Below are 17,567 nucleotides of genomic sequence, written 5' to 3' on the forward strand. Positions count from 1 at the left end.
TTCAAGAGATGGAGGTAAGAAGGGAAAAAATTCCAAGCGTAGACCACCCTACGCAAACAAGAGAAAAGGCATGGGGTGTTATGTACAGGGAAAAGCAAGTTCAGCTGGAACATTTAGTGAATGAGCAAAAGTAATATGTAACGGGTCTGGAAATATAGGCTAGAACCAAAGTGTGAAAGTTTTCAATTCCAGTAAGAGTACTGTATTTGATCCTTAAGGTAGTAGAGAGCCACATACTATTCTTGAGTAAAGAATGCCATGGTTAGACCTTGAGAGATAGAGACAATATATGTGTTCACGGTGCAAACAGTTTAGCTGGAATGGGACAAAAATTGTTTCAAATCACTGGGAGATGGGGTGAAGGGGATTCACTCTTTAATTCTCAATAGCTTCACACACTGCATGGAGTATAACTCCAATCATCATAAGCGGACCATAATAATAGTCCAGATTTATATAGTAACTTAGGTTCTGTATAGCATATCTTAAATTACAGTATTTGTTATGAAAATGTGAATGTGGTAAGCAAATTATTATAAATCTTCATCCAGAAATCTGTATATCTTACATGGGCTTATGAACTTTGAAATACATTTTATAATAAAATTGTTTATACACCCACATCAGTATATACATAGATATATATATATATATATAGATATAGATAAATATTGCAAATCTATATATCTACATATATATGTGTATGTATATATACACATATATGTACATATATGTGTATATATATATCTATATATCTATAAATAGATATATAGATATACACATGTGCATGCAGGTACACAAAAATAAATGCATACACACCTAAATGTATAGATATTAATACATACACATATATAAATATATACATATATAAATACACATTTTATTATGTCTGAGAGAGAGAGAGAGATGTGATAGCTAGAGATGTATTAATACAGTCGATAGTGTGCCAGGCTTGGAGAAGGAAGACTGATCTTCTTGTATTCTGGTCTCCAACACTTACTTGCTGTGTGATCTTGGACAAGTAACTTAACCCTGTCTGCCTCAGTTTCTCACCTGTAAAATTAAGTACAGAAGTAAATGTGTGAAACTGCTCCAATATTTTTGCCAAGAAAATCCCATATGTGATCACAAAGTTTTGGATACTATTGAAACAAATCAACCATCGCGAGTGCACGCACACACACACATACACACACACTCACACATATGCAAGGAGTAATTAAGAGATCCAGGATTCAGAACAGAAATTCTGTCCCAAATCCAGTGTCATAGTCATTAAAAGGTGTTACTTTCTTTTTAACCTCTGCTTCACTTCTCCAGGTTTCAGTTTCCTTAGGAAAAGGATGAATTAAAATCAGGGGTTCTTGTCGTGTGTGTGCGTGTGTGTGTGTGTGTGTGTGTGTGTGTGTGTGTGTGTGTGTGTGTGTGTGACGGACTTTGGTAGCACTAGAACCACTACTTGGAATGATTATGCATAAAATAAAATATATTGTATTACAAAGGAAATTCATTATGTTAAAATAGTTATATTTTTAACTGTTCATTATTTCCTAGTAAGTGATCTCTAAAGTTCCTTCCAATTGTAAGGATGTGTTGAGGTTATTCTATGACTCCTGAAAAGAAATTTAACAGTAAGTCTTTTGTAGGGAACTTACTAAATCTTTTACCTAATATTTTGTCCAGTGGATGACAGACTTGAGGGCCTTTTTGTTGCAAGAGTTGCCCTGTTTTTAATAACAGCTTCTTTGTGGTACATATTCTGAATTTTTATCCTTGAATTCTTGCCATTGATAATAACAAGCCACCTAAATCACAATCATCCTTCTTGAAGGTGTTTGGGATCAAGTTTGTTTGACATTTGAAAATTTGGATGCTATGCCAACGTGTTAGATGAAACTAATTTTTGTTCTCTCCTCAAGAACTGTTATATATGTCTCCCCCTATTCCATCTTCCTAAACAAATTAGATTAGTTCCCATATAAATGAAAATTCAAAAAAAAAATTGTCTTGCTTTCCTTTTAATTCTTTCAGCACCTGGGTATAGGCTCACAGCACAGAAGTCATTTAATCAACTCTTTTGATTCAACACTGGAAGAAGTCAATACATGATTTTTTTTAGGGAGCTATAAAGATTTAATTGAGGTCTTTGGAATCTGTCTGTCTAAATGGCATCGAAAGCAAAAGAGGTTGTTTCATTTTAGAAACAGAATATCAGAGGTACAAATTAAGTTGCAAACTAAATTCGAAACCAATGAAAATAGTCTTGCAGAAATGATTTCATTCTCCATGAGAAGAATTCAAAGGTTTTTCTTATACAATGAGATAATCCCACAAAACCTACTTTACATTTACATTCTGTGCTTAGTTTTCTATGTATTTGTTGTATTTTCCCAGTAGAATGTAAGGTGTTTAAAGTCCAAGACCATTTTGCTTTATGTCCCCAGAGCCTAAAACAGGGCATGGCATACATTATGAAACATTGTTCTTAGCAAATGTAGTTTTGTGAGTAAACGAATACTTGTAGTTTACCCTGAAGTCCTTAAACCAGAGGGTAAAATAGGAATCAAAAGAATCTACTGATCACCTCCTGAAAGAGATTCCAAAATGAAAACTCAGAGCCAAATTCTAAAACACCTAGGTCAAAAAAGAAAATACAATAAGCAGTCAAAAAGGAACAATTCAAGTATGGTAGAGCCATCATCAGGATTAGAAATTATTTAGCAGTTCCTACATAAAAAGATCTGAGCACTTGGAACATGATATTAAGGAAGCAATGGAGCTAAAATTACAAGCAAGAATCATATACCCAGTGAAACTGAGTACGATACTTTACGGGAAAAATGGATGTTCAATAAAATAGATGTTCAAGCATTCCTAATGAAAAGATTACCTGAAAAGAAAATTTGATTTCCTAATTTACTAAATTCCTGATTTACTAAACTTTAGTAAAGCATAGTGAGGTAAACTGGAAAGAAGGAACAGGGGTGTGAATAAGGTTAAACTATCTACATGGGAAGATAATACTTATGACTCTTCAGAACTTCATCACTATTGGGGCAATAAGGGGGATTATACGTAGACAGAGGGTACAGGTATAAGTCAGATGTTGACGGGAGTGATATAAAAGAAGTTAAGGGGTGATGAAGAGGATTGCACCTGAAGAAGAAGGATGAGAGAGGTAGAATGGGATCAATCCTCTTGGATGAGGAGGCATGTAAGACCCAACTGTGTATATATGTGTGTTTTTATTTTTCTTTCCTTTAACTAATTCTGATGAGTGAGGTTTAAATGTCAGCTGCTCCCCTTGTCCCCCTCTCCATGTATGTATGTATGTATGCATTTACTTGAGTATAGTTAATATGTGAGGTGATTTCCCTAACCTTCCTCTTCCTTACACCCCTCTCACTGTTAATCTTCCCTTTACTTTCCATTCTTCTTTAAAGATCATCAAAGCATAACCTAACCACTCTCAGATATTTTCTAATTAGATTCTTTCTTTTTTCTTGAAGATGATAAGACAAAGGTATTACCTCTCCACATTAGAATACAAATAGTTTATAGTTCTTTGGTTAATTATCATTGTTCATTCATGTCTATCATTTTGTTTTTCTCTTAACTCCTTTGTTTGATCTTCAAAGTTTCTATGCAACTGTTGTTTTTCATCAAAAATGCTGAAAAGTCCTGTATTTCATTAGGGTCTCTCCCCCTTTGTAGCATTATGCTCAGTGGCAACTAGATGGCACAATAGATAGAGTAGAGGGCCTGGAGTTACAAAAATCTGAGTTCAAATCCAGCTTCAGACACTTACTACCTGTGTGATCCTATAAATAAATTAACTCTGATTATGTCAGTTTCCTTTTCTGTAAAAATGAGTTAGAAAAGGAAATAGCAAAAAACCAAGAAAAACCCTAAATGGGTCAATGAGAGTTCAACATGGCTGAAAAACAACACAAAGCCGTATACTTAGTTTTGCTAGGGAGATTATTCTTGGTTATAAAGCCTATATTCTTTGTCTTCTGTAGTAACTTATTCCAACTTCTCTGTTCCTTTATATTAATGGCTGCTAAATGATATGGGATCCTGATTGTGGCTCCTCAGTATTTTAATTCATTCGTTCTTACTGCTTGCAATATTTTTGTCCTTTGCCCTTGAAGCTCTATTATAGACATTGCCATTCTCCCAGGTATCTAAGCTTTAAACCCCTGCATCACTCTTGACTTTGCACTCACTCTGTATATTCAATACTTAGTCAAGTCTTATTTTAGTGCTGTATTTTCCGAGCATCTCTCCTATAATACCTCCTCTCACCAATCACACAACCACCACCTTAGAAAAGGCCTTCATCAACTTTTATTTATTCTAATACAATGGCCTTCTGATAGATTTCCCTGCCTTAAATCTCTCCTCACTCTAGTTGCCAAAGCGATTTTCCTAAGGTTCAGTTCTTAATTACTAGATAAAAATGAGTGGCTCCCTATTACGTCTATGGTAAAATATAAATTCCTATTTAGCATTTCAAGACCTTCACAATCTACTCTCTTCCTGCCTTTTTCTTATTCTGACACTTTCTTCCACAGTCTCTATGGTACATTGTCCTAATTTCTATTCCTTGAACATAACACTCTTTAACATTTTAACACTATGCCTCGAATGCTCTCCTTACTCATTTCTAGGTTCTTGACTTCTTCAAAGCTCAGCAAAAATCTCTCATTCTTCCAGATGTTTTCCCTTCAGGATTACCTTTCAACTATCTACTATATATGTATGTTATGTATGTATGTATGTGTATATATATATATATATGTATATATATATACATACATATATATATATATACATATATATATATACACATACATATATATATATATATGTGTGTGTGTGTGTGTGTGTATATTTATATTTGTGCATGTTTGTTTGTCCCTTGCCACTCTCCTTAGAATGAGAATTTCTTTAGTCCAGAGAAGATTTTTTTTTAACTTTTTTGTATCCTTTGTGTTCAACGTAATACCTAGGACATAACAAGCACTGACATGCTTGTTGATTTGTGACTGATTGTTTATCTACACTGATGTATTATGAATTCTAGAATAACTCACTGAGCTTCAATTCTTTTTCATGGCAGTGCTTCTGCTATGGTCTCCAACTTGTTCAATTTTCTTCTATTCCTGAACTATACACAAGATAGGTTCTTAGTTGTTTCTTCTCAAGACAGGGACCCTTCTCATCATTGCATTTTTACTTTAAGCAAAATGAGAAGTTTAGGCTTAAATGTTCAGTATCACTAAGCATCACTTCATTCCTATTATTGAAGCTACATTGTGATAGCCAACCTTCCTTTCACAAGGACTTGGTGATTTTCTGCCTCTTTAATGATGTTTTCTTGGGTTTCATAAGTGCTAAGGTTATACAGGCTAAGATTTTCCAACAGCACAAAATGTTTCTGTTTTCACACAGGTGCTAAACTGTAAACTAAACACACACAAACACTACTGGGTCCTTGAAATGAAATATTGAATACACACATTAGAGTTTCAGGTAGCGTTCGTTATCTTATGAGAGTACTTCACATTGTCCTTGTCTTTTCGATAGAATTTCCTAAGAAATACCTCAGGCATGTAAAGATTTTTTTCAAGTGTGTACGATATTATTCAGAATATATCAATACTTTTAGAAATGAAGTAATTAAATAATTAATAATCAACCACATGAGACTGTGAGCTTCTTTAAAACTGGATCTTTTTTTAAAATTTGATTTGGTTTTCATTGACTTTGCCTTTCTTTGAATTGATAGCACTCAGCACAGTGACTAGCATGAAGTAGGTATTCAGTAAACTATTTTTGACTCATTATTAATTTTGAAAAATGAAGAAAATTATCTTAAGTTTTGCAATCAGTAGTTTTCTATTAAGTATTTTCTATACTTCTGAAATCAAAATTTTAGGAACTAGACGACATTAGCTTCATAAAATATATATTCATAAAATATAGAGTAAGTTTTCTTCTCACATCATTCATGGAAATTCAAATATATTATGTACAGATTTGTAGCAATTTCGTTGATTGCTGCTGTTCCTTTTCTAATAGGACCCTCATAACATCATTATGTTGGAGTCAAGGTGCAGTGTGTCCAGCTGTGGCTGATCAAGGCAATACAAGCTGGAAAGACTCTATTACAGGTCAGGAACAAATGACCCACATGGAAACTTGTGGGGATGTCTCTAAATTTGTATGTCTCACAGTTCTTTCGAGCTACTACAAATCTGCTTTGCTCATAGAGCACAATGATTTCTTCAAAGAGAGTATGCCATGCTATATAATCCCTTGTCTCTCATGTCACAGAATTGATTCTGAAGTTCTTCAAAGAGAACTTAAGAATTTCATTCTTATATCATTTCTGACCTTCACATGAGGACTTCCCTTGTGCGAGTTTTCAGTAAAATAATCCTCTAGACAAATATACATTTGGCATTAGAACATTACCAAGCCATAGAAGTTGAGCTCTCTGCAACAGCATTTGAATACTTGGCAGGTTACCTCAAGAAAATACCTCAGAGTCCTTTTTTTGCAAGCTGACCTTCTGAATCTTCTCAAGATTATTCAAATATAAAGTAATTCATTTTCCTGTCATTGATAAACTTTCTAGGCTTCACAGCTATAGAACAAGGCAAAGGAAAGAACTAGTACTTGAAAATTACAGGTGACCAGATGATCTTCATGGATAAAGACAAGATAGCAGACTAAGAGATCAGTGACCACTGTTCTCTAAGGATCACATGACCTTAGAAGCATATGCAGAACCCCAGAAGTAGCTCTGAAAAGAGGGACATGAAGAAAAAAACTGAAGCTTAGAACAGTACCACTCACCCAAAAATTAGAATTTCCCCCTTTCAACGTAAATATAAAAGCTTAAAAATAGGCAGAAAAATGAGCAAATAACACCAAAAGAATTTTACCATAATAAGCTACTGAGGTGGCAGGGAAGGTGAAGCCATAAGCTCAGATAGGCAACTACAATGTGAAAACAACTACAAAAAGCATCAATGACAAATGCAAATTGAACCAAAGCCAAACAAGAATTCCTGGAAGAAGTAAAGAAAGTAAGAGGAGTGATAGAGGAAAAGCTGGAGAAGTAAAATAGTGAGATGGAAAAACATTTATGAAGAGAGAATATCACCTTAGTAAAAAAGGCACAGCAAATATATGTATATATTTATACACACATATATATACTTACATATATGTATGTATACATATATGTATGTGTATATATGCATGTGTTTATATATAGGCACATATATGTATACACACACATGCACATATATGACAACAATAGCTTAAAAACAGAATGGGCCTAATGTTGCCCTTTCAAAGGCACAAAGATTTATTCAAGAAAACAAGTCCTTAAAAAGAAGAATCAGGTCAAATGGATAAGGAGGTTTAAAAAAATCACAGAAGAAATAAAACCTCCTAAAAAAAGAATTGGCTAAAAAAAAAAAACAATAAAATTGATAAACCTTTGGTCAATTTGATTAAAAAAAGAATGAAGAAAGCCAAATTACCAATATCAAAAATGATAACGGTGAACTACCTCCTATGCGGAGGAAATTAAAACAACAATAAGAAGTTACTTTGTTCAAATGTATGCCAATAAATCTGACAATCTAAATGAGATGGATGATTATTTTAAAAGATATAAATTTCCCAGATAATCAGAAGAGGAAATTCAATACTTAAATATCCCCATCTCAGAAAAAGAAATTGAACAAACCGTCAGTGAATTCCCTAGGAAAATCTACAGGGTTACATGGATTCAAAAGTGAACTCTATCAAACACTGAAAACAGTTAATTCCAATACTATATAGACTATTGGGGAAAATTGGGGAAGAAGGAGTCTTCCTGAATTTCTTTTATGATACAGATATGGTTTTGATATGTAAACCAGGAAGACCAAAAAAAGAGAAATAAAATTATAGTCCAATTTCTCTCATGAATATAGTTGCAAAAATTTCAAATAAGATTTTAGCAAAAACAATACAGCAACTTATCATGAGAATAATACATTATGATCAGGTAGGATTTGTACCAAGAATGCAGGGCTGGTTCAATATTAGGAAAACTATTATTATTGATCATATCAAAACAAAAGTAATAGACATCAAATGATTATCTCAATAGATGCAGAAAAAGCGTTTGATAAAATACAACAGCCATTCCTATTAAAAACACTGGAGAACATAGGAATAAATGGAACTTTCCATAAAATAATAAGCAGTACCTAACTAAAACCTTCATTAAGTATTATATGCAATGAGGATAAGCTAGGTGCATTTCGCAAAAAATCAGGGATGAAATAAAGATTTCCATTATCACCACTTTTATTCAAGATGATACTAGAAATGTTACCTGTAGCAACACGAGAAGAAAAAGATATTAAAGGAATTAGAACAGGCAAAGAAGAAACTAAGTTATCTCTCTGTAGATGATATGATGATATACTTTGAGAATACCAGAGAATAAAGTAAAAAACTACTTGAAATAAACAACTTTGGCAAAGTTTCAGGTTACAAAATAATCGACATAAATCTTATACATTTCTATATCTTACTAACAAAACCTATCAGCATGAGACAAAAAGAGAAATCCCATTTAAAACTATGGTAGACACTACAAAATATTTGGGAGTCTACCTGCCAAAACAAACCTAGGGACTATATGAACACAATTATAAAACACTTTTCACACAAATAAAGTCAGATCTAAATAAGTGGAAAACCATCAGTTGCTTGTGGGTGGGCTAAGCCAATATAATAAAAATGACAATTCTACCTAAATTAATTTACTTATTCAATGCCCTGCCAATCAGATCATCAGATAATTATGTTGTAGAGTTAGAAAAAATAATTTTGAAATTCATCTGGAAGAACAAAAGGTCCAGAATATCAAGGGAAGTAATGAAAAGAAATGCTAGGGAAGGTGACCTAGCTCTAGCAGATATCAAATTGTATTATAAAGCAGCAATTATCAAAACGACCTGTTACTGGCAAAGAATCAGAAGAGTTGACCAGTGCAATATGTTAGGTACTCAAGACACTGTAGTCAATGAATATAGCAATCTACTATTTGATAAACCCAAGGACGCTAGCTTCTGGGATAAAAACTCATTGTTCAACAAAAATTGCTGGGAAAATTGGATGAGTGTCATAGACACCAGGCATAGACCAATGCTTGACACTGTAAACAAGAATAAAGTCCAAATAGGTACATGATCTAGTTATAAAAACTGATACTATAAACAAACTAGTGGAACAAGGAATAGTGTATTTATTAGATTTATGGAGAAGGGAAGAATTTTTGATTAAACAACAGATGGAAAATATTATGAAGTGCAAAATGGACAATTTGGATTACATTACACTGAAAAGTTTTTGCAGAAACAAACCCAATGCAACCAAGATTAGGAGGGAATCAGAAAACTGGGAAAGAATATTTGCAGCTAGCGTCTGTGATAAAGGCCTCATTTCTAAAATATATAGAGAACTTAGTCCAATGTGTCAGAATACAAGTCATTCCTCAGTTGATAAATGGTCAAATGATATGAACAGGCAGCTTTTAGAGGAAGAAATCAAAGGTATCCATAGTCCTATGAAAGAATGCTCTAAATCACTATTGATTAGAGAAATGAAAATCAAAACAACTCTGAGACATCACATCACGCATATCAGATTGGCTAACATGACAAAAGAGGATGATGATAAATGTTGGAGAAGATTTGGGAGAGTTGGAATACTAATTCATTGTTGGTGGAGCTGTGATCTGATCCAAACAATCTGGAGAGCAATTTGGAACTATGCTCAAAGTTCTACAAAAAGGTGCATATCTTTTGACTCAACAATACTGCTTCTAGGATTTTATCTGCAAGAGATCATAAGAAAGAGAAAGGGTCCCACATGTACAAAAGTATTTATTGCAGCACTGTTTGTGGTGGCCAAAAACTGGAAATCAAGAGGATGCCCATCAATTGGAGAATGGCTGAATAAATTGTGGTATATAAATATAATGGAATACTATTGTGCTATAAGAAATGATGAACAGGAAGACTTCAGAGAGGTCTAGAAAGACTTATATGAACTGATGCTGCGTGAAAAGAAAACCAGGAGAACTTGTACACAGCAGCAATCACAGTGTGTGAGGATTTTTTCTCGTAGACTTAGAACTTCATTGCAATGCAATGACTTAAAAAACTCCCAATTCTCTCTTAAGGCAAAATGCCTTTCACATCCAGAGAAAGAACTATAGAATTCGATCACAGAATGTAGCAGATCAGTTTCTTTTGTATTAAATTTTGGTTTGTCTTATGATTTCACCCATTCATTTTAATTCTTCTATGAAACATGACTAAGGTGAAAATGTATTTAATAGGAACATATTTGTAGAACCTATATAAAATTGTATGCTGGCTCACAGAGGTAGGGGGAAAGGAGGGGAAAAGGAAGGTGAAAAATATCAAAATTGTATGGAAGTGCAATTGCAAATAAGCAAAGCAAATAAAATAAAATAAAAAGAATTGATCAAATGAGGAAAAAAACATACAAAAATCTCACTGAAAATGTAATAATTCCCTAAAAATAAGAATTAGGTAACTGGAAATTAATGACTCCTTTAGGGATCAAGAAGCAATAAAACAAAGTAAAAACAATGGAAACAAACAGAATTAAATGTGAACTATTCATTTTATTAACAAATGGTGGATAAATATAGATTAAGAGATAATTTAAGAATTATTAGACCAGTTGAAAACAATGAACAATGACGGATCCTAGGCAATATCTTTCATGCAATTTTCAGGGAAAAGTGACCTGATTTAGAGGGTAAAACAAAATTGAAAAAAATCTACCAATTGCTTCCTGAAAGAGATCCCAAAATGACAACTCCTAGGAATATTATGATCAAATTCCAAAGCTCTTATGTCTAAACAAAATACTTCAACCAGCCAGAAAGAAACAATTTAGGTATCATGAAGCCGTAGTCAATATGGATCACATAAGAGTGGAAGACTTAGCTTATGATATTGCAGAAGGAAAAGTAGCTAAGATTACAACCAATAATTACCTAAAAAGTAAAATTAAAATGATCCTTCAGAGGAGAAATAGATTTTAATGAAAGCGAGAACATGTAATTATTATTAATGGAAAGCTCAGAGTTGAATACACAAATTGACATTCAGACTCACTACTCAAGGTAAACATGGAAGATATACAGTGAAAGAGTAATTATAAGATACTCAAAAAAGTTAAATTTTTTACATCCCTGTGTGGGAAGATGAAACATGTAACTCCTAAATACTTTATAATTAGTAGGGCAGTTAAAAAGAGTTTACACAGACAGAGACCATGGGTGTGGGTTGGAGTTGATAATGCTGGAACTCCAAATGAAGAGTAATAAAGAGGGAGAAAGGGAAAGAGAAAAGTGGAATGGGGCAAATTTTCTCACATAAAACAGGTGAACAAGGAAAAGCTTATTCATTGGAAGGGAAAATAGGGGGTGGCAAAAATGTTTAAATTGGCTCTCATTGAAATTGTTTCAAAGAGGAAACCACATACACATTCAGTTGTGTATGGAAATGTTACCTACCAAAAAAGAGAAATAAGAGGGTAAGGAGATGAAAGATATGTAGATGGGGGGGATGAAAAAAGAGAGTGTGTTAAGGGAGGTAGTGGTCAGAAGTAAAACAGAAATTTGAGGAGGGATAGGATAAAAAGAGAGAAGTATAAATGGATAAAAATAGGATGGAGGGGAAAAAGTTAGTAATCATAACCATGAATGTGAATTGGCTGAGTTCACCTACAAAACAGAATCAGATAGCAGAATGGATTAGAAACCAGAATCCAAAAATATTGTGTTTACAAGAGATGCACTTGAAACAGAAAGGCATACACAGAGCTGACGTTAAAAAAAAAAAAAAAAAAAGACTGTCCTGGTACTCAGACAAAGGAAAAAAAAAATAGGCCTAATTAAAAATAATAATCAGAGAAACTGCATTCTACTGAAAGGTACCATAGACAATGAAGTGATATCAGTGATATTTATAGCAGATTTCTCTGATAAAGCACTCATTTCTCAAATATATGATGAGTACAGAATTGTGTTAAATTTATAAGAAAGAACCATTCTTCAATGGATAGTCAGAGGCTATAAACAAGCAGTTTAAAAAGAAGTCAAAACAATGTATATTCATATAGAAATGCTCTAAATCACTGTTAATTAGAGAAATACAAATTTTAAAAAAATGCGTGGTGTAGCCTTACACTTATTAGTAATGATGAATACTACAGTGGATATTGGAAGTATAGGTAACTAATGAACTCCTGGTGAAGTAGTGAACTGATCCAACAATTCTGGAGAGCACTTTGAAATTATGCCTAAAGGAATTTATACAAGGCCCTTTGACCCAGCAATACCACTACTGGGTCTATATGCTAAAGAGATGAAAGGAGAAGAAAAAGGGCCTGTATGTCCAAAATATTCATGACTGCTATTTTTGTGGTGGCAAATAATTAGAAATTAAGTGGATGCTCATTGATTGGGGAATGGCTGAACAAGCTGTGGCATATGATTGTGATGGAATACTCTTGTGGTATAAGAAATGATGGGGGGGGGTGATTTCACAAAAATACATGGGAAGGCATATATGACCTGATGCAAAGGGAAATAAGTGAAATAAGAATTTGCAAATCATAGTGTGCACTAACATTCATATATACATAATCTTTAAAGTCTCATCTCTTATGATAACATTTTTGGGATTTATTTTTTTGATTAATCATGTTTTCAGTTTTCAACATTCACCTTCACAAGAATTTCAGTTATAAATTTTCTCCGCATCTCTCCCTTCTCCCCACCCCAAGACAGCATGCATTCATATTACCCCTTTCCCCAATTTTCCCTCCCTTCTATCACACACATGTACACACTTCTTGTCCCCTTTCCTTCTATTTTCTTGTAGGCTAAGATAGATTTATATACTGCAATGCTGCAAGTCTTATTTCCCAGCTGCATGTAAAAACAATTTTTAACATTTGTTTTTAAAACTTTGAGTTACAAATTCCCTCCTTTCCTCCCTCCCCAACCACCACTATTGAGAAGGCAAGCAACTCGATATAGGTTAAACATGTGTAGTCATGCAAAACACTTCCATAACAGATTATGTTATGGAAAAATAACTACATTTATCTCCATTCTATCCTGTCCTCCATTTTTTTTATTCTGTATTTTGATCTGGTCCCTCTTCAAAAGTGTTTACTTCTAATTACTACCTCCTCCCATTTTTGAAAATTCTCAAAGGTTGCAAATATTATATTTCCATGTAGGAATGTTAACAGGTTAACTTTAGTAAGTCCCTTATGCTATCTCCTGTTTACCTTTTCAGGCTTCTCTTCACTCTTGTATTTGAAAGTCAAATTTCCTACTCAGCTCTGGTTTTTCATCAAGAATACTTGAAAGTCCTCTATTTCATTGAATGCCCATTTTTCCCCCCCAAAGGATTATACTCAGTTTTGCTGGGTAGGTGATTCTTGGTTTTAATTCTAGCTGCTTTGCTTCTGGAGTATAATATTCCAAGTCTTCCAGTCCCTTAATGTAGAACCTGCTAGATATTGTGTTATTCTGATTGTGTTTCCACAATACCTGGATTGTTTCTTTCTGGCTACTTGAAGTGTTTTCTCCTTGACCTGAAAACTCTGTAATTCAGCTATAATATTGTTAGGAGTTTTTCATTTGAGGTCTCTTTCAGCAAGTAATTGATGAATTCTTTCAATATGCATTTTTTCCCTCTGGTTCTTGAATATTAGGACAGTTTTCCTTGATAATTTCTTGAAAGATGAGGTCTAGGCTCTTTTTTGATCATGGCTTTCAGGCAGTCCAAGAATTTTTAAATTGTCTCCTGGATTTATTTTCTAGGTCAATTGTTTTTGCAGAGACAATTCATATTGTCTTCTTTTTTCTAATTAGTTTGGTTTTGTTTTGTAATTTCTTGTTTTTTTCACAAATATTAGCTTCTATCTGCTCCATTCTGATTTTGAAGGAATTATTTTCTTCAAAGAGGTTTAGGGCATCTTTTTCCATTTGGCCAACTCTTTTTTAAGGCATTCTTCTCCTCATTGACTTTTTGGACCTCTTTTGCCATTTAGCCCAGTCTGTTTTTTAAGGTGTTATTTTCTTTGGAAATTTTGAGTCCCCTTTGGCAAGCAGCTGACTCATTTTTCATGATTTCTTGCATCACTCTCACTTCAATTCTCAATTGTTCCTCTATTTCTATTACTTGATTTTCAAAATTCTTTATGAACTCTTCCATTGCCTCAGAACAATTCATATTTTTTCTTGAAGTCTTTGGATGTAGGAGCTTTGATTTTGTTTTTTCTCATTGTATGTTTTGATCTTCCTTGTCACTAAAGTAAGATTTGTAGTCTGATTTACTCAGTACTCTATCTACTGCAACACCTAGATGCCCCGTGAGATTATTGTCTTTGTTGTCCAGTCATATTGACTGCTCATGACCCCATGGACTACACCGTAAATGAGATTTTCTTGGCAAATAAGTTGGAATAATTTTTTATTTCCTTCAGTAGTGGATTAAGGCAAACACATGTTAATTGACTTGTCCAGGGTCACACAGCTGGTAAGTGTTTGAACCCAGACTGGAAATAATATCTTCCTGACTACAGGCCCAGTGCTCTATCAATTGTACGGATAGTGAATTGACAAGGATCATAGAATTAACAAGTGTTGGTAGCATTTGAACTTACATCTTCCTTATTCCAAGTTCTATGCCCTATTCAGTGAGCCATGCATGACATGTTGTTTGTGAATTATATTTATGTGTCCAACTGTTTGTGAGTCCATTTTTTTTGCAAAGATACTGGAGTGGTTTCCATTTTCGTTTCCAGTTCATTTTCCAGATGATGAAATTGAAGCAAACAGGGTTATGTCACTTGCCCAGGATCACAGAGATAGCAAGTATCTGAGCTTAGATTTGAACTCAGAAAGATGTCTTCCTGACTCCAGACCTGGCACTCTATCCATCACACCATATAGCTGCCCAATACATTTCATAGTATATTAATAATTGACATTTCTATAGCACTTTAAAATTTGCAAAGCACTTTTTATACATTGAAACATTATATTCAGCTGTACCATAAACCTGGAAAATGGTTATGGCTATATTTATTTCCACTGTATAGACAAAGAAAACACAACACTTGAGGCCCAGAGTTAGTTAAGATACTTTTCTATCGTTACAAGATTGCTAAGTGTCAAGGGCAGCAGATGAACCCCGGTTTTCCTGAGTCCAAGTCCAACACTCTAACAACTGGCAGAGAACATACCAGAGATTTCAACTACTCCCTTTACAGATGCTCTCCCTCCTGTAGGTTTCAAGTTTCGTAACACATAGAAAACTTGCTGCTGTTTGAGATTAATTGGATTACACAAATGGCTTATTGTTCTTTTGACTCTGAACCTTAGCTTTCTAAAATTACTGCCCTGTTTATTGCCCAAATAATTGCAGATAAGTTTCCTTTGTCTCTTTATAGCTAAATTGACACAATGCTCCATATCCTGCTAGTGTTAGTTTGTTCCAAGTCAGCTGTAAATCTAATTCAAATAAGTGAACTCCATCTGTGTGGGACAAATTGCTTGAAGATGTGCTTTCTCCAATAACATGGTCATCTTTTTACTTGATAGTTCATTGCCTTCCTACTGCTGTTGCTGAACTGTGTCTTTTATATAGACCACTATGATATTGATAATGCAAAAACTCAAGCTTTCAAAAAATTAGATTATGTTGGAAATAACAGAACCTTATAGAGGGAAAAAACTGAGAGTTGAAAGGATCTGATACTTCAGTTGTGCCACATGCATACAAACCTTTATTGTACAGAGGAAAAATAAAAAACTGGAGAGAAGCAAAACACCCAAGTAGCACAGCCTATATATAAGTATCAGAACCAGGATTTAGGCTCAATTTTTTTTTTGTTTTCCAATGCCCTGTTATTTTATGATAAAACATACAATTAAAGAAGAGCCTTGCAAAATGACAGATGCAAGGTTCATATACATAAACCACCTAAATAAAATATGCTTCCACAATGGGTGTGAGTTGAAGAATGGAAGGTTCTGGGTCATGGAATTTTCTAATTATGCTAGTGACATTGAGAGAATCTAAAAGAGCATAGAAAAAGGAAAGAATATTATCATGGAGAATAACTTTAAGTTATGCAAAAAAACCTCTCCATATATCAGCTGAGCTTCAAGTTTTTCTCAGGTAGGTATTACAGTTATTATTATCACCAAACTACAGATAAAGAAACTAAGGCCCAGAGCAGGGAAGTTGTTTTCTCATGACTAGTGTCAGAAGTTTCTACTAAGGTAGACTCTATTTAATGGAAGTAAATGGATTTAAATATACTACTCGTCAAATCCTGTCTGCACAGCATAAGTAATTTATCTAGACAAAAAGCCAATTAGTAGCACAAAATAGAGATGATACTCCTGTTTTCAAGCAATAGTTTTCCCAAAGTTTCACTTTTTTATAAATGTATCAGACTTTATTTAAATATAATCTGATTTTGCTAATAATAGGTGATAAATACCTACACTTTCTAAACCTTAGAATTATATATACATGTTTGTCTATAGATAAATGTGTAAACACATATAATTTCAGGATCTACAAAGAACACTACAAAATACACTCTCATATTTGAGTTTAAAGACAAAGTATTCCGTATGTTCTATCTTCTTGTGTGCCTTTATGAAAGGGAACATGGAATGGAAATGACATCATCATGATAAAGAAGTCCAGCACTCAAACCTTGTCTTTGGCACATCAGAATATAAACAAACATTAATTAATTATATTTTATATGCTTAAGGACTGCACAAGGTGCTGGTAAGAAAAGGTAAAAAAATGAAACAATTCCTTCTTTCAAAGATCTTACTTCCTTTTTTCCCCCAATAGTAGTTAATTTTCCCCCAATTATATGTAAAAATAGCTTTCAACATTCATTTTTGCAAACTTTTGACTTCCAATTTTTTCTCCCTTCCTACTTCCCCTCCCCCTCCCCAAGACAGCAAACAATCAGGTATTGGAATCATTAAAAATATTATCACACAAATCTTATTGTGAAAGAACAAATAAGTGAAGCATATGAGAAATGAAAAACAAAAAAAAAAATCAAAATAGTATGCTTTGATCTGCATTCAGACTCCATAGTCCTTGTTCTGGAGGTAGGTAATATTTTCCGCCATAAGTCTTTTGAATTTGTCTTGGATTATAGTCTTTCTGAGAAGAACTAAATATGTCACAATTAATCATCACACAAGGTTGCTGTTGCTGTGTACAATGTTCTCCTGGTTCTGAAAGAACCTTATTTTCTATTGGAATAGAGATATACATGTATTGACATATAGATGTAATAATGTCTATCCTAGTTCCAATTGCATATAACTTTATCTTTCTCCATGGTTCTCTGGTACCATTAAAACTGTAGAGGAGTATCAAAAA

The sequence above is a fragment of the Notamacropus eugenii genome, chromosome 7 (genome assembly GCF_028372415.1).
Source record: "Notamacropus eugenii isolate mMacEug1 chromosome 7, mMacEug1.pri_v2, whole genome shotgun sequence".
Classification (NCBI taxonomy): Eukaryota; Metazoa; Chordata; class Mammalia; order Diprotodontia; family Macropodidae; genus Notamacropus; species Notamacropus eugenii.